At 51.1% G+C, this 18,425-nt stretch overlaps 1 protein-coding gene across 3 annotated transcripts in view; it reads left to right on the top strand.

Moving 5' to 3' along the window:
* Positions 1 to 18,425, top strand: part of ZHX2 (zinc fingers and homeoboxes 2) — a 164,698-nt gene that overhangs the window by 55,846 nt on the left and 90,427 nt on the right. For 2 of the 3 annotated variants that reach the window (XM_086694957.1, XM_086694958.1), the window contains exon 2: positions 17,517 to 17,587. The gene's annotated coding sequence lies outside the window, so the exon portion shown is untranslated. Of the gene's footprint in view, positions 1 to 15,456; positions 17,288 to 17,516; positions 17,588 to 18,425 lie in introns of all 3 variants that reach the window. The other variant, XM_086694959.1, reaches the window with a different exon arrangement.

Here is an 18,425-nt window from a genome sequence, read left to right as displayed (position 1 = left end):
GGGAACCAGGGAGCCATTCATGACCCCTTCTCAGAACATTGGGCCCGATACAAGAAACAAACAAAAAACCCCAATGTCCTACCTTCTAATGTTTCAGGCTTTCGGTAACTTTTTCTTTCGCCAATCTCCACGGGATCTTTCCTCAGCTAACGTTTGAAAGTGATTCTTTTTTTTTTTTTTTTTTATGTTGTACTCAGGCCTTAAATAACCTTTACCCCATGGTGGCTTCCAAATAGATGAAGCCTGGTAAAATTACAATAACATCAACAACAATAACAAGCTTTTGTAGACTTCCATTTAATTAAAAGACCTTGTTATTTTAGCCTCAGGAAAAATCTCTGGGCTAAGATACATGGTGAGTTTGTTTGGCTCTGTTTGAGAAGCCAAGGAATGTGGTACCCAAGAGCATGCAAAATAATAATAATAGTAATAGTGTTAAATTAAAAGAGTTAAGGCACTCGGAACAGGGCCTGGCGCGTGAACGTTAGCTGTTGTTTTTATGATCAGTTTCTAGATAGACAGACCCAGGCACAACGAGGCTATGATGTACCCAGTAGTGGAATCGGCTCCCGTGTGCTCTGCGATATTCCCGGATGCTGCTCTCAAAAGGAATCTATGTTCCAAAGTGATGTTCAGGTGGACGGGAAGGCTGCTGCCAGGGCTGGGTCCCTATGAAATGCTCCTTTTCGGCTGGCCAGCAATCGCCACATGTCTCCCTTTCAAATTTGTTTTCTACCTGAGGTCTGGGAGCAGGCCACCCCAGAGCCTGTCCTCTCTCCACTGCCTCCCGCCCCAGGGGCTCCCCCTCTGTCCATCATCTTTTGCTCCTTCCCATTCTGGGAGGTAGAGCACAAGCCCCGCCTCCACCACCTCCTCCTCCCCTGACCTCCACCCTCCTGGCACTCTTCTCCAAAGGGCTTCTGCAGCAGGGCCACCATGGGCACCATGGAAGGGCACATGACCTCATCTGCCCCAGGTGACTCCTCACATGTAAGTCTTGCCCCCCCCCCCCCCCCGTTGAGTAGATGGAGACAGAGGGAGGCCTTGTCTTATACCTGGTGACTCTCGCTGCCCGGTGTTCCTGGCCCAGGGCCAAGCCAAGAGCAGGTGCCATGACATCATACGACTGACTTCTGAAACAATCACCACAATCATCCCTACAACCCACCTTTGCCAATGGGTGGTGAGCTCATCCAAGTCAACCCCTTGGGGAGCTCACCTCTTATTACAAAGGTGCCATGGCTCAGAACAGCCCAGACCCCCCAAATATCCCCCCAACACATTCTGAGCCTTGAGCTTGGCAAATCAGTGTCCTTTGAAGGTGGTTCCACCTTTCCCATCTGTGGAACCAGGAATGTGACTTACCTTAGAAATATAACTGGGGAGGCAGGGGACAGGTGTTGAGAGTAAGGGACAGTTATACCATAATGTGCCCAGTTTGCTTTTTGCCTACAACCTGACAGTGAGGACAGCTCCAGAAAAGGGCTTCCAAAGGTGTCTTAAGCAAGGGTCATGTCCCTGAGATCGATAGGAAAGGTCTACCGCGGGGATCCTGTGGAAACAAAGGTTCACTTTGGGCTGAGTCAGTTCTGTGAGTGTGGTTACAGTTTGTCCCCAAAGAGGAATGAACAAGTGAGTGAGCCTTTGGGTGAAACCTCATTATCTCCTGGCCAGAGTGCGTGTGTCGTTGTATTTGTGTATATTTGTGTACATGTGTGCCTTGGGAGGGGAGCTTGCAGACCCAGCCACCCCGAAAAAGACAATCCTGCTTTGAAGCAGATATAATGCTCATTCCTTTGCCTCTTGCCGTCCCTCACAGGGCCCCCAAATTTGTTTCAGCCCAGTGACTCCCTCCACTGACCTGAATTTAATTATTTTATTCTTCATAAAGAGAACACCTCCCCCCCGCCCCGATTCCCACCCCACCCCCAAAATTAACTGACCTCTCCTCATTAAGTGTTCTAACAACACGGTTTTGTGTGGGAAGAGACGTGGGCTCTGTTCACAGGCCCTGTCTGTCCACAGGCCCCGCCGTTGATCTGTTAAAATGATGAAAATTTGACAAGGCAAGGGCGGGTGGAGGTTGGGAGGGTGTTTTCCCTAGATCCCCGATATTTGGGTTTTGTCCAATAAAATATTTTCCTGGGCATCAGAGAAAGAGGAAATGGACAACGTCTGTTTCTTCAGAGACCGATGTTGGCCTGCTGGCGGAGGCTCAGGAGTGGCCTGTGCACCTGCCCCCAGCACCCTTCTTTCCCTATCCTCCTAGTGGCCCGGGGTAGGGTGGGAGCCAAGAGACTTTCAGTGTGCATATCCCGGGAGAGGAGGCAGGTTTAGTAACCCGACTGGCTGCAGTTCCTGAGTGATTGTTATGAATCCTGAGGCACAGCTGAAACCTGTTTACTGAGGCCACTACCCAGCCCCCCCCCCCCAGGATCTCTTCGTGGCCGTGTGCATGGGGGGACCCAGAGGCTGTAACCTGAAGTCACCAGATTGGACAGAATTCCCAGCAAAGCCCCGGGTCATGTGGTGGCTGCCAGGAAGCAGTGGAGAGGATGGACAAGGGCCATTCTGGGGTTTTGCAAAGTGGGGACGTGGGGGTCAAGGGCGGGAAAGGCATCTGTCCCCCCTGCTAGAGGCCCCAGGGAGCCTGGTGCTGCCATTCACCAGCTCTGTTCCTGGCACATCCCTGTGGCTCTGATCTCCACTTCCTCATTGGAAAACACAGGGATAACAATACCTGCCTACAGAGTGAGCGGCTCTGGAGCCAGGCATTTCTAGCTCTGCTCCTCGATTGCTGTGTGACTTTGGGCAAGTTACTTCACCTCTCTGGGCCTGGTTTTGCTTGTCGTATTCACGTCCTGTGGTTGCTGTAACAAATGACCACAAACTTGGTGGTTTAACACAACAGAAATTTCATCTCTCACAGTTCTGGAGTTCATGAATCAAGTGTCAGCTGGGCCATGCTTCCTCTAGAAGCTCTAGGACAAATTTTTTCCTTGCTTCTTCCAGCTTCTAGAGGCCGTTGACGTTCCTTGTGGCTGCCTCCGTCTTCACATCACCTTCTCTTTTGTCTGTGTGTCTCTCTTCTGGGTGTCTTATGAAGACACTTGTCATTGGATTAGGGCCCATCTAGATAATCCAGGGTGATCTTCTCTTGAGATCCTTAACTTAATCACACATGCAAAGACTCTTTCCAAATAAGGTCACGTTCACAGGTTCTGGGGACAAGGACATGAACCTATTATTTTGGGAGCAGGGCACAATTCAACCCACTATGAATGACTAAAGTCCTTCAGCCAATGCCCACAAATACTCACCGTTTGCTCTTCTCATAATCCTCACCAATCCACTATTGACTTCGGGGAGCACCACGTTGCACCCTCCAAGGGGCACCTGCCCCATTTTGATGGATGCAAATGGCCCCTCTAGAGTTACACATGAGCACGTGCTCGCGGACCCCTGGGTGGTGCTGCTTCTTGCCACGTCAACCGCCCCCCCCCCCAGTCCAAGCCCCCGTCCCCTCTCGAGTGGACCATGGCAGTGCCACTGGCTGCCCCTCCCCCCGCCCTCCCTCCACTTTCTGCACACACACCACAACTGTCTCCTCTCCCCACAGCTGCTTTTCCAAATGATGGGTCAGATCCTGTCAATTGCCTGCCCCCAGCCCTCCACTCGTCCCCCGTTCTCAGAGCAGCGGCCAAAGCCCTCATGGCAACCCCAAGGCCCCCCCATGATCACCTGCCCTCTGCCCCCTGGCTCTCTGGCTCAGCCTGGAACACACACACACACACACACACACACTGGCATTTGCACAGGCCGTTCGCTTAGCCTAGAACACTCCTTCCCAGTGGTCTGTACTTTCCTCCCTTGTTTCATTCAGGTTCTGCTTCAAAGTCACTCCCTCAGAGGGTCTTCCCTGACCACCACAGGGTCGTAGCTAAACTAGCACCCCATCCATCTCCGTTCCCTCACCCTGGTTTTTCTTTAAAGCACACAGTGTGCTTGGCACTATACGTTTATTTGCTTGTTGAATGGTCTGCTCTCCTCATTACGCTCAACTCCATGAGAGGAGGGAGGGTGATCAAGGCCTGCTGAATCCCCAGCCCGGGCACATGTGAGGCACGTGGTAAACATTTCTGGGATGAGGGGATCTTACCGGCCAGGCTTTGGCTCTGTATGCATGACCTAGTATGCATGACCAACGATGGTTTGGGCTCTGTATGCATGACCTAGTATCTCCCAACAACCACCAACGATGGTGTTGTTCTACCCTCACTTGTTGGAGGTACAGAGAGAGTAAATAAATGTCCCCTCTCCCCATGGGGAGTGATATCAGCAAGATCCGAGCTAACTAGCCTTACTCCAGAACCGACTTTCTGAATCACCATCTGTCATGAGGCAGACATGAAAGACTAGGTGAAAGGCCTTTGGAAGTGAAAACGTGCTACGTGGAGGAAGCAGAATGAAAGGCAGTAGCTGAGCCCTAGCCGAACAGATCACTCCACATTGCTTTGGGTCACCTTCTTGTTTAATTTTTTTAATTTTGAGAACCATTTTTGGCTGCCTCCCTGGATGATATAATGTGAAGTGGTAAGAAAGGTGTCTGTGAAATATCGTGGTTCTCGTCTACTACTGTACTATGTGGGTGGTCTAGAATGTTCTAGAAATGGGGCATGCATGCATAAAGGTGTCCTTTCTTCCAAAACAGTTCAGTCCATTTTTCTGCCATCGGTGAACATAGCATATTGATTAGGATAAAATATCTTGGTGTGGGGCCGTGCAAAGAGCATACTTCCAACTCTACTGCTAAAAACACCCTGGGGCCTTGAATCATAATAGCAGCTCTTCCCCCAGGTGCTAGGCACATTCCAAGCTTTATACTTACTGACTCATTTCATTCCCCTAACCACTCTTGGGAGTAAGCACTCTTTTAATTTTTTTTTTTTAACGTTTATTTATTTTTTGGGGGGGGGACAGAGAGAGACAGAGCTTGAACGGGGGAGGGGCAGAGAGAGAGGGAGACACAGAATCGGAAACAGGCTCCAGGCTCTGAGCCATCAGCCCAGAGCCTGACACGGGGCTCGAACTCACGGACCGCAAGATCGTGACCTGGCTGAAGTCGGCCGCTTAACCGACTGTGCCACCCAGGCGCCCCGGGAGTAAGCACTCTTAATAACCCCAGTTAATCCCCATCACAGAGACACAGAGATGTTAAGTAACTCGGCCAAAGTCACCCAGCTAATAAATGGCAGAGCCAGGATGTGAACTCAGGCCGTCGGTCTCCTGAGGGTGAGTTTTAACCAACTCTCTTTCGTGACTCAGCTTCATCTGTAAATTATGGGGGAATGCATCCAATCATGTTTCCAGCTTGAAATATCTATACTTTGAGGTGGAGAAGCTGATAGTAGTTTTGAGTCACTGGTGTGAATGCAGAAGATGTAGGCGAGCAGGGCTGGAAGCAGGGCTGAAGCAAGGAGATCACAAGGGAAGGTCCAAGATGTGGGCTCCTGTCTGTCATGACCCGGCTCGCATCTTGCTGTCCCGTCATTTGCTACTTTTCTTGCCTTGACGGTTTGCGGATATAAGAACACACAGGTGCGTATCTGCCCCCAGACGGCTTTCCCCTGTGTGTGGGAAAAGGAAAACGAAACTCTTATGGTCGACTCGGCCTCACATCTCTTTTCTTGTTTAATTCACACAGAAACCCTGTGTGGACGGGCAGGGAGAGTCCCATTTTACAGATGAGGAAAGAGACAGAGGCAGGTTGAGAAAACAGATCTCAAGGTCACATTTCCCTCCTCCTGCCCTCCTACGAGTATTTCCTGGGTCCTTCCTCGGGGTTTTTCCTACCTTCCTGTATGCAAATACCTTTGATTGCTCCCAGCCACCTCCCACACTGTTGCCACCACTAGATTGGTAATAAATACCCATCATGAAGACAGCTGTCCTTTACTTAGTGCCTCCGGTGTGTCAGGAACTATGCCGGGGGCTGTCGCATTTTGTTTGCTTCTACTCCCCACAATACCCCTCTGAGATGTAGCCTTATGATGCCCATTTTATAGATGAGGTGCCTGAGGCCATATCCCCAAGCTGACCCTTGCATACAGTCACACAGCTAGGAAGCGGTAACCCCAGCATCCCTATGTATTAACCCAGGTTGTCTGATGTCCCTTCCCCCCTCCCCTGGGGGACGCGTGGTCATGGACGATGTCCAGTCTCCTTGGCATGGTGTGTAGGGCCCCCACTCCCCGGCCTCTGCCCCTCTATCCCACACGCTAGCTCCACTGTCCTCACTGGCATCCACTCTTAGCCACCTGCAGCTCTCTGCTCAGGCCATGTCCTTCCTTGGGACCTCACCCCTCTGTTCCCCTCCCTGGAATTCCCACTCCCTCCCACTTCTGACTGGTGATTTCCCACCCAGTCTTCAGAGAGCGGGCCAAAGCCACCTTCTTCACGAAGCCTCCTTCATGCAGACCCGCCATCTTCTGTCCCCTTCTCCCCACCCAAGCGTCACTGTGTCCCAGGGCACCCTGTACCTCTCTCCATTCTGGCATAGCTCACAGGGTGTCTCCCACAACTAATGCAGCCTGTGGATCTGAGGGACATAGGACAGCAAGGAACAGTATGGCTTATGGAGAGAGTGGCGAATTCGTGCCCCGCCAAAGGGCATTCTGATTCCTTGTTGTTGTTGTTGTTGTTGTTGTTGTTTTAAGTTTTTATTTATTTTGAGGAGGGAGGCAGAGCCAGAGAGAGAGAATCCCAAGCACGCTCCGGGCTGTCAGCACAAGCCCAATGCAGGGCTCGAACCCATAAATGGTGAGAGCATGACCTGAGCTCAATCAGACACTTAACCTACTGAGCCACCCAGGCACCCCTGATTCCTCATTGTTTTTAAAAACACCATGCCAGCCAGCCCAACAAAACAACTTTGTGGGTATTTGAAACCTGAGCCACAACTGTGAGACTCCTGGGAGCCCCTCAGGATTTTCTACATTGTCAGTGCTTAAATGAGGGAGTCAGGGAGGGAGGAAGAAAGGATTTACTTTCCTAAACCTGGCAGTTTGGTATATTCTATGTATGGTATATTATACCATTATTATATTATGTATTATACCAGACTGCCATAACGAAGTGCCACAGACAGGGTGGCTTAAACAACAGATACTTATTTTCTCACAGTTCTGAAGGCTGGAGCTCCAAGATCACGGTTCCAGCCCATTCTGTTTCTGGTGAGGACCCCCTTCCTCACTTGCAGACAGCCACTTCCTGCTGCGTCCTCACATGGCCTTTCCTCAGTGCATGATACAGAAAGAGAGAGAGCAAGCTCTCAGGTGTCTCTTCTTACAAGGACACTAGTTCTGTGGGATCAGGACCCCAGTGTTAATGACCTCATTTAACCTCCCTTAGAGGCCCCCATCTCCAAATGGCCTCCGTCCCACTAGGGGTCAGGACTTCAACATATGAATTTGGGGGAGACAGGCATAAACATTCAGTCCCTGACACATGGCATTCCAGATCACTTGATCCTGTGTCCTTACTATGGGGATTCTGGAAACACTGAAGGCAAGCAGGACAGTCCAGTGGTCCAAAGCATGGGCTTTCAAATCAGAGAATTTCAAGTTTGAAACCTAACCCTGACACTTATTCTCCAAGTGACTTAGCCTACAGGGCCTCAGATTCCTCACTGTAAAATGGGGCCACGACACGAACCACACAGGGTTGGAGGATTGAGATTAATGCATATCCACAGTGCCTGACAGCACCCCTGTGTGAGTTCGGGGAACACTCACGGAGCACACCTCTGTTCTGGCCGCCCTGCCAGGTGCTGGGAATCGGGTGGTGAGCAAGATAAGCAGATCCCTGGTTCTCACACTTACTGGACGAGCCAGATAATAAGTGAATATGTGATCAGATAACCAACAGGTCAGTCATTTGAGGACAGGGCATGGGCCTTGAGGAAAGAAACCAGGTGGTAAAATAAGGGCACCTGGGGAGGTGACTTTGTCAAGAAGCTGACGGCCACACAGAGACTCAGGGCGGAGTGTTCCAGTCGCGGGAAGAGGACGCACGCAGACTGCAGGTGGATACGCTCGGTGCCTGCATGAGCTGTTAATACTTGCTGTGATTGTTGTGTTTATTCTTGCGTGTGGCCCCACCTTCGGAGTCCACCTCACTTGTAGGGACACAAGACCTCTGCCCAGCCCTTCAGGGTATAGTGCCCCCTGAACTGGGCCTTCAGAGGAGGGCAGCTCAGCGAAGGCTGGAGTGGGCAGAGGGGAGGGTGTGTAGGGAGGGAGGCCAGCATTCCAGAGGAGGGGGAGTTTGGCTAAAGAGCCTGGCATCTGAGAGGGACCCTCGAAGACTTCCCCGGCCAGCGCCAGGTCTAAAAGAAATGCCCAGGGCGCCATTGGGTGACCTCAGTGTGGGCTGACAAGGGCAGCGGCGGCCTCCGTTGTCACGGCGGGCTGGGCAGGTTGTCAGTTCGAGAGAATTAGCTCCCCTCTCAAGATGTAAGGCCCTGGGCAGAAATCCAGCTTTGTGAGTCACAACCAGATGCACATCTTGTCAGAGAAAACCGTGGCCACAGAGCACTGGTCATGGTTTCCTGGAAACTTCCTGAGCGTCGGGGGAGGGGGCCCTCTGAGGATATAGGTGCCAGCCACAGCTGAGAGTGGAGGATGTGCCGTGGGCAGGGCCCAGGCTGGAGGCCTGGGGCTGCACCTTCCGGGGTCCACAGCCAAGCCTTCCAGGCCCCCCCCCCCCCGGAAGAGTCAGAGCCTAAACGAGGCCAGTGGACTAGCTGAGGCCCGTTTGGGGTCTCTGTCTCCCCTCCCACAGCCGGCCTCGGCCTCCTCAAGCAGGCCCGCAATGCCCCTTGTGTGGGTGCAGGAAGAGCACTTACATGGGGAGAGGTGCCCCTGAGTCCCCATCCCACCACCATGGATTCAAATCCAAGGACTTCCACTAATAGAGCTTCTCTGGCCCTCAGTTCTCTGGTCTACCAAGCAATAGGATAAATTGGGAGCTCTCCAAGGTTCCGCCCAGCTGCAGTATTCAGACACTTCCTTCGTTTTCCTCCGTATAGATAAAAGAAACTGAAGCCTAAGAGAAGGGGTTTGCTCGGAGTCAACCCAGTTGAAGGTGGGACCGGAGCTCCTGCTCCGGCCAGATCTGCACCGTTTCTCCAATGCCCGGCCTTCTCTCCTCAGTCTCCCTCACCCTGGACACCTCTTTCCCTCTGTTCTTTCTACCTGTGCTTCCCGCCTGCCAGACAGAGGTTTTCAGCTACTCCAAGAAAGATGTTCCCACCTGGGGGGTGGTAGGTCTCAAATCAGAACCAAGATGGAAACATCTGTGTGTTCTCACCAGTATTAAGCAGGCAGGGCCTCGTCTGGCCACCTCCTGTCTGAATCCTACACATCCTTCAATCCAGCTTCAATAACACCTCCGCCAGGAAGCCCTCTGGCAGATCACTCCAGCCAGAGCTGTCACCTTCCCAAGCCTTCCTTCCCCAGGCACGCCACCTTATAATCCTGCCATTGGCATTTTCACTTACTTTTGTTGTGATTATTTGTGCATACATCATAGCTCTTCTATGCAATTTCCAACTCACTGAAATCAGTAACCAAATTGCCTACCACCAGCCTCCCTTGGACATCTGGTGCAGTGTTTGTATTCTGAGTGTTGGGTAGATAATTGTGGAATAAATGGAGTTTTCTTTCTTCATTGCAGAAGGGTTCTTTCCTTTCAGAATGAATGGCTGGGCGTGTAAGAGCATCTGTTCTAGAACTACAGTGGGTTGAATCTTAGCTTTGCCATCTGCACACTGTGAGACCTTGGGCAAGTTACTAACACTTTTGTACCTCAGTTTCCTCACTTGTAAAAGGAGGCTGACTGTAACCACCCCACCAACCAGGGTGGCTGTGCAGGTACAGTGGCCTGCATAGACTTGCGTCAATAAATGAAGTTGTTAAATTTCAGTGGCCCTCTATGCAAATTTTTATTTGATGTTTTGGAATATAGCACAGCCTTGCAGGGTTCAAGTTTGGATTTAGATAAGGTGCCAAATCCTTTTTAATCCTTGCAGTCACTGAACCTGCTTTCGGGTATTTGGTACCCGTTGTAGAACCTCCCCAGGTCCCTGGAGTAGGAGCGGGGAGGGAGGGATGGGGCCCCGAAGCTAGCGTAACTGCTCGCCAGCCTAGGACTAACAGCTACATTAAGCGCTTTTATTCAATTCATGTGACTCCACAAATTTGGAATGTGTTAGGGAGAGTTTTTCCAGCTATGAGTCAGTACATTTATGCTCTCTCACACACACATAAAAAAATTTTTTTAAAGAAAAAGAGTTTAGCGAGAATCATTTATGAGTGCAAAGTGGAAATCTGTGGAAATTTTATTTTGACCCTGAAGGCAAGTAATACTTAAGAATTTAATAAAGGGCTTGAAACAGGATGCAGTAGAGAAAAAACACAGCTAACTGCCTTTTCCTTCCTTCTGTATTCTCAGCCACTGTGTTTCACAGAGGAAGGTCTAATTTGCATGGGTTTATTAAGCACCTCCTGGATACCCAGATTTGTGCTAAATATGGTGGGGAAGAGAGGAGAAGCAGAACCAGCATTTATTAGGCACCTATTATGTGCCAGATAACCGTGATGGGAGGGGAAGAAACAGGTCTTCACTTCAAGAGGCAGTGTTGGAGAAAATGGAACAATTGTATTCAGACACATGGGTTCAAACCCCAGCACCCTATATTCGTAATACCATCTAATCCCCATCATATCCATTATATGGATGACAAAACTAAGGCTCGGAGAAGGTAAAACATTTGTCTATGGACACAGAACTCTTAAATGTTAGAAACCATATCCTAAACTGAGTGTTTCCGTCTCCCTATCAGGGTTAATGTCCCTAGGAGCTGGATAGGAGCTGTTTCCCACCAGGGAGGGAGGCAGACACACTCGTTCTCGGAGATCGTGTCTGCATATCATAACCAGGTACAACCTTCCTGCAGACCAGTCTCTTCAGCCACCTTCTGTCACTTGCTTTTAAGTCCTGCAGTTAGGGATTATCAAGAACCTGCTTCTCATTCAGGCTGATCCTCTTTGCTGTTGTTGTTTATTTTAAATAAAGAAACCACCGCCCACCCAGAGGGCTTGTGTTTCTAGCTCACTTTCCTCTCTTTTGCAAGGGCTCATTTTCATAGAATCCCGATCACCAGGGAGCTGTGTTTTTCCCTCTGAAACATGAGCTGTAATCAAAGGTGTATTCATCCCCACACATCTGCCAGGAGCCACCTGAGCCAGGGTTCCCCAAAGCCTCGAGGCTGAGGCCAGGTTCCCGGGGACAATTTTTCCCTACACAAATCAGATTGCCCTGTGGTTGTCCTTTGTAAAGATGGCAGGGTCCCAGGCAATGCCTCTCAGATTGCTGGAGGATGTGAAGGGGACCCCGGGGTAAACAGGATTCCACTGTCCGTTCAGCAGCTACTTTTGAGGGCCACCATGTGCCAGGTACGGCAGGCATGGAGAATCCCATCACTCACAGGTATAAGGACCCGACTCCTTGAAATGCCTGCAGGGCTCTGAAAAGTCTGGCCCTTGCTGTTTCTCTGGCCTGCTTGGCTATGGCCACTCCAGCCCGCTTCCGGTATCTGTGTCCAGCAGGGCTCCACACGCACCCTTCTCCAGCTTTTTCGTCTTCCTTCCCCTCTTCGCCTTTCAGATGTGCCCCCCTCTGCTATACTCCCGTGTGCCTCTCCTGGTGCTCTTGCTGCCATTGCCATGTGCTTCGTTGGCACCATAATGTCTTCGAAGTCTCTATCTCCAGCCCCATTGCAAGGGCTCACCTTACCTCCCCAGCCCTGGTCCATAGTGCCCATTGTTGGAAGAATGAGGACAGTAGTAAGCAAAACAGACCGTGCCCTGCCCGGTGCTGGGCACGTCTTCCTCGAGTGTTCATTGTGCTTAACAGTTTTGAAGAGGAAATATTTGGAAACAAATACAGATCAATTCTAGAGCAGAATTCAGCGTTCTCATTCAAGACGTCAAGCTGCACCCACACACCACAGGGAGGTTATGAACTCAGCATTCTCTGTACTCTTGGGGGTCTTAGTAGAAGAGTAGGTTGGGCTTGGGGGAGAGGTAGCCCAGTTTGCCAGCAACTCCAGCCATGGGGCCAAAGTTTAAGAGGCCAGTATGGGGGGAAAAATGGAAGGACTATCCAGTCAGGCCAGAGTTCAAAACCCCAGTGCTGGACTTTCAACTCTTGTGACATGGGGCAGTGTATTTGATCGCTCTGAGATTCAGGTTTCCATCTATAAAATGGGTACATGAATACATGCTCCTCAGAGTTGCCGTGAGAGAGAGAGAGAGACGGCCCCTGGAGGACTCAGCTCAGTACCTGGCACAGAACAAGAACTCGGGAAATGGTGGCCGTTGCATTAGCCACTCACTAGTGATGCTCTTTTTGAATTAAAGGCTGTTGTTGGTGATCAAGGTGAAACGTTTTCTGGAGCAGAGACAGGCAACTTAAAACTATACTTCCAGCTTACAGAATGATGGCTTCTCAGAAGTGACTTGTAGCTTCCCACCTTCTTTGTACTTGACCTTTGTCTCATGTCCAGCCTGGACTGGCCCCAGCCAGAGCCCGTCACCCCCTCCCCTTTATTCCATGGGTTCCTTGCCCTCTCCTCAATATGAGGCCATCACCGCAGGACGTAATGACCTGCTTACCAGACCTGGAGTTTCTTACTCATCTGCTAAATGTTTGCTGAATGAAGAAATGGAATGGAATAAGTTGTGTTAGTGGGGGTGACCGTGGAGGGTGGGGGGTGTTTTTCTCCTACAAACGGTTCAAGTAGCTTCCCCCCCTTTCCTCCTTCAGGTGTCTAGCAATCCAGGAGGCTTAAAGTAGGCCACAAGGGAAACAGCAGGGGAGCTGGAGGGAAAATCCCATGGGCAGATTTTTCCTTATTGGGATTTTGCTCCATATGACCAACACTTTCTGGTGAAAGGAGTCCTGAGCCAGGAAGACTGGAAATACGTGCACGTGTCGAGGCTGAAGAACGTTGAAACGTCCCTTAATTCATTTATAATGCTCCTAACGGGAGCTGCCGTCTTCCTCACGCAGGAACGGTGCTCGGCACCAAGGTGTCCGTTCCCTGGTGCGGCCCAACGAGGAGGTTCTGATAGAACCCCACTTGGTTGGTGAGGAATCCAGGGTCCCAAGGAGTCGAGTCCTCGGAGTGAAGGCACAGCACAAGGGTGTGAGACTCAGACTCAGAAGTCCTGTCTCCTAGACCAGCGCTGTTCCCCATGCTGGTTAGGACCAGGTGTCTCGCAGGCTGGGTCCGAGGGTAAACAGGGAAAACAGGACTGATTCACGGAGACCCCTCCCAGCTCTGGCAATAATTCGCTGTGCAGCCCCATTGCAAGTTGCTCTGCTTCCCTCTGCTCAAGAATCACCTGGCCAGCGGAGGAGAGTGATAAATGTCAGTAATAATAGTAGCTACGATACCTGCTGACAAGATTCTAAGCGTTTTATGTGTTGCCTCCCTCAGTCCTACAGGGTAAGTTGGGGTTAATTAGGGGAAGGGGGAGGACAGGGCATTGAAGGAAGAGACTAAGTGTAGCCGTGTGGCTGCCTAAAGGATGATAGACGGATTCAAGAAGCTTGGCAGTCAGGGATCCCAGAACACACTGGAGTGAGGCGAGGCAGGGAGAGATGAGCCGATCTGGACCTTGGAAGCCCTGGGGTAAGGAGTGTGGTCTTTATCCCGAGACAAATGAGGCATCTATTAGCTTCTTCCCCCACCCCATACTACCTCTATCACATTGTCCTTTCTCAGACTCAGTCCATTATTGATTTTTTAAATGTTTATTTTTTATTTTGGCGGGGGGGGGGGGTGGGTAGTGGTGTTGGTGAGGGCAGAGAGAGAGGAGACAAAGAATCCCAAGCAGGCTCTGCAATGTCCATGCAGAGCCTGACGTGGGGTTCTATCTCACGAACCGTGAGATCATCACCTGAGCCAAAATCAAGAGTTGGACCCTCAACGGTCAGTCTATTTTTTATCTTCCTCCTTTTTTATACTGTGAATTTCCTAAAGGTAGGGACTGGGTCTTCTTTTTTTATGTCTATCTGGTGCTTAGCACAGAATCAGGTACTTAATATAGACTGTTAACCAAGGGGCGCCTGGGTGGCTCAGTCAGTTAAGAATCTGACTTCAGCTCAGGTCACGATCTCACGATTTGTGATTTCTAGCCCCACATCGTGCTCTGTGCTGACAGCTCAGAGCCTGGAGCCTGCTTCGGATTCTGTGTCTCCCTCTCTCTCTGCCCCATCCCCGCTCATGCTCTGTTTCTCTCTGCCTCTCAAAAAATGAATGAACATTAAAAAAAATTTTTTTAAAGACTTAATCAAACGTTTAATGTAGTCAGTATTCAGTATTGACATGTTCGATATTCAGTAACTATATATAGTATACATTATATATAGATATTAGTACCTATAATGCAACTTACATTCAGCTGGATGATTGTAATGATAACTGAAAATTCAAAAATCGCAGCACCTTGGGGGACAGTTGGGGGACAGCGGAGCCGTCACTCTCCATGCAACTCTGTAATAAAGCTCAATCCTAGTATTGAAACAAACACAGTTCAAAGGGCATGCTAGATTTTGAATTAAAAAAAAAATCAATAACTTAGGGCCCGAGTCACTACAGGGGCTATATTTTAAAAAGGAAGAGGGGGGATTGATGGGAGGGGCTGGAGAAGGGTTGAGGCTGCGAAGGCAGGAGGGGACAACGCCTTTGTCAGAAGTTCCAGGTGAGGACAGCTGCAGCTGTTGCCACAGCGTAGCAGAGACGGGTGGTCTAGCCCTTGGCCTTTGCACAAAGATCCGTGAGGCCCGAGCAACAGGAGCTTCTAAGACAGCATGTGGCCACGCTGAGCCGAGAGGAGGAGTGTGGAGCACGTAGGGCGACTGGACAGCGAGGCCTCCAGGCTTGCCTTGCTCACTCAGGCTTCCCCAGGGGCCGGGGGGTGGGGGGGGGGGTGCTTTGCATCCGGCTGGCGTCACTGGGGCAGAGCATTCATGTACTGGGAGCGTTTGCCTGTGAACTGCTGCCACCTCCAGATTTTGTTGACATCCTTCCCCTATATACCCTGTGTGAGCTCATCTGCTTTATGGAAGCCAGTGCAGTAGAAGGAACGATACATAGGGTAATACGTGACTACCTGATAAGCCAAGAAGGCCAGCTGGCCAGTTTCCATGGAGAAAGGTAACAGTCACACACCCTGTGTGGGCTGTGGACCATTTTCTTCTTGGTCCATGAGTCTATTCAGCAAACCCATTCTGTGAGCCGAGTGTAGAGCAAGGCCATGGGGAGTTAGGCAAAACTAAGTGAGAGCATCATAAGCCTGTGACAGACATGATCTCTTTCCCCATCAGGAGCAGCTGAGCCGTCAGAGGACCTCAACCCCAGCCTGCCCACAAGCTGTGTGACCTCAGGAAAATCACTTAACTTCTCTGTGCCTCATTTTCCTCAACTGCAAAATAGCACTGATGACACTCTCCCAAGTTTTTTTTTTTTTAATTTTTTTTAATGTTTATTTTTGTGAGAGAGAGACAGAGTGCAAGCAGGGGAGGGGCAGAGAGAAAGAGAGACACAGAATTGGAAGCAGGCTCCAGGCTTTGAGCTGTCAGCACAGAGCCCGAAGCGGGGCTTGAACTCACGAGCCTTTGAGCTCTGAGATCATGACCTGAGCCAGAGTCGGCCGCGTAACTGACTGAGCCACCCAGGCACCTCTCCCAAGTTCTTTTAAGCGATTAGTTAATGGATAAAAAGCTCTTTCTAAACTAAAATGGGCTTCACAGAGTATTGTCCCTCCCACAAGTCAGTGCCTGGAATACTAAGGCTAGCTGGTCTTCCAGGACCTTCTTTCACTGGATGGTTTGTTCTAAGTGCAGTGGGCAGGAGCCCCAAACTCCCTGCAATCCAAATAAATTAATCGCTGGGATTAACACAGAAGCTTGAATTCTCCTGCAGGAGGAAGGCCCAGAACCTTTAACTGGGAAATTTTGTGGGCCCTCACAAAAAGTGAGGAGGAGGAAATCAGTGTGCAGCATGCAACGCCTCCCTCTCTGAAGGCTCTCCAGGACACCCAGGACCCTCCCTCTCTGGGGCCTGAGGTCATCCCCCGGCCCCCCACTGCCCTTCCCCAGCCCTCCCACCCAGCTGGGCCTGCCCGTCCCTTCCCCCTCGCATTCTGCTTCCCCGAGATCACGAGATCACGCAGTGGAAAGGAACACCGGCTTGGGAATCACACGAGCACGGGCTTGGCTCAGCTCTACCAGTCGCCAGCAGTAAGCGAGTTGTGGCCTCGTGAGCCTGTTTCCTCACCTGGAGAATGGGCTATGACTTCCTTCCTTCCACGGTTATTGACGGATATTACTATTCCTTCCGAGATTATGGATGAGAACCTGGTGGGCTTTAGTGTGCCCAGAAATCACCCGAGAAGCTTGTTGGGAGGCAGGTTCTGACGCTGTAGGGCTGGGTGGGGTCTGCGACGCTGTTCTCTCCACCAGCTCCCAGGTGACACGACTTCCCTCTTGAAGAACAAGAACCCAGAGCAGGTATATGACGGCAACTATTGCCATGAAGATTCTTTTTTCTCCCCAGTCAAAAGGTTCTTCCTTGCAAACAGGCATCGATGGATAAGAGAAACCTCTGCTCACCTCTGAATTCGTAGGGAAACAAGAAAAAACAAGTTTTGCTTTAGAGGCAGCCTGGGTGTGGGGAGTGAGGAGAGTGGCCTCCACGGCTCATCAGCACGCAGCTCCACGCGCACACGTGCGCCGCAGGTGGGCCTCCGCCGGCTGCAGAAACCTCTAGAGCTCAGGCCTCAACTTGCCATGCTGGGAACGCAGCCTCGGAGCCGGGCACACGCCTTATTCCTCCGGCTACAGCTCTCCAGAGGAATTTTCAAAGCACACGGGGTTCGCTTGGCAGGAGCCTCCCAGGATATAAACACGCATTTGGGGCTTTTGCTTTAAGGACTGCGGTGCCTTTTTGACTGGAGGCCTGTGCCCAGGCCTCTTCCCCCTCACCTTCATCAAAATGGAACCACGGCCGGCCAGCCGCTGCTAGGAGCAGACACCAAAGACTCCAGGAGAGCCGGAGTGAGGATCGGGACACCTCCCCACCCCACCCCATCCGATCCTGCTTTTGGCTTCCCCTCCTAAAAGGCCTGCTTCCCAACAAGCTGCTGACTCACCCAGGGTGAGGGGCTTTTTGTTTTTCCCCTCTCCTCTCAGCATCCCCACAAAGCCCAGAGGTTTTGAGGTTGGTTTCACGAGCAGCTTTGTCCTTATCATTTACTTTCCTTTCTCCCCGCCCCCCCCACCCCCGTCTCCATCCCAGTCTCCCAGTCCTCCATCCCCCCTGGAAAGAGAGTTGGACACCCAGGTGGTCGGCCCGGCTTTTAACATTGAGTTTCTCCTCTTCATAGGTCTTGACACACTGGCTGCTCTTGGAGTTCAAGCATACCAAGATTCCCAGGATGTAAGCAATCCGGGACGGGTGAGTGACAATGCGTTGGATGCAACCTCAGCTGGATTTCAAGAAGGGGAAGGGGATGAGTAGGGGGTGCGGGCGGCCGGTCCTGGAGCCTGTCCTGAGGGCGTCCGACTTTTGCAGCTTCAAACCGTTTCCCTCCAGATGCACCTGGAAATGGCACAGAGAAGCTAGGTGTGTGTCCCTCGCAATTCAGAGGGGTCCTGCCAGTCCCTCTCTAGAAGCAAACAGAGTGTGTAGGTGGCTGGGCTTCCTTTCTCTGCTCAGATGCACCATCCTGAGGGCCTGGGCCTGGAATTGTTTTCAGGGAGCCTTTAACCAGGATTAGGAGGTATTCTTAGAAGAGAGGGGACATTACCTGGTCCCCTCCAGTTTGTAACCCATCGCCCTGTGGAGACCTGAGGAGGTGAGGTGAGAAAGCCACCTTTGCACATATGAAGGGCTGTCATTGAAGAAAAGTGGGCAGCTGTTGGCTCAACCTAAGGAAAAATTTCTACCAGAAGAGGTACGCAAAGGTGACGTAGGTGCCCACTACAAGTAGTGAGTTCCCTGTCACTGGCAGAATTCAAGTGCAGGTTGCAGAAGCATCGGTGTTGAGGGAAGGAGTGGTTTTGACTAGTGTTTTACAGACTGTTCCATGATGACCTAGAACCCCCAGGGGTTCTAGGGTGAGGGGTAGCGGACTTAGGGAGAGTGAGGGGGCTTGTGAGTGTGCACGTTCTCTCAGCGCTACCTGTTTGGTGTGGTTCTGCTGTAAAACGGTTTGGAAGTTGCTGGATGAGATGATCCTCAGCTCACTTGTCGTCCACCGGCCCCTGCTGTACCTGAACTACCACCTGACAGA

Source organism: Puma concolor, chromosome F2 (assembly GCF_028749965.1).
Source record: "Puma concolor isolate L17-30 chromosome F2, mPumCon1.1.hap2, whole genome shotgun sequence".
In the NCBI taxonomy this organism is placed as follows: domain Eukaryota; kingdom Metazoa; phylum Chordata; class Mammalia; order Carnivora; family Felidae; genus Puma; species Puma concolor.
Note: the sequence above shows the minus strand (reverse complement) of the source record. Positions and strands in the feature narration are given on the sequence as shown.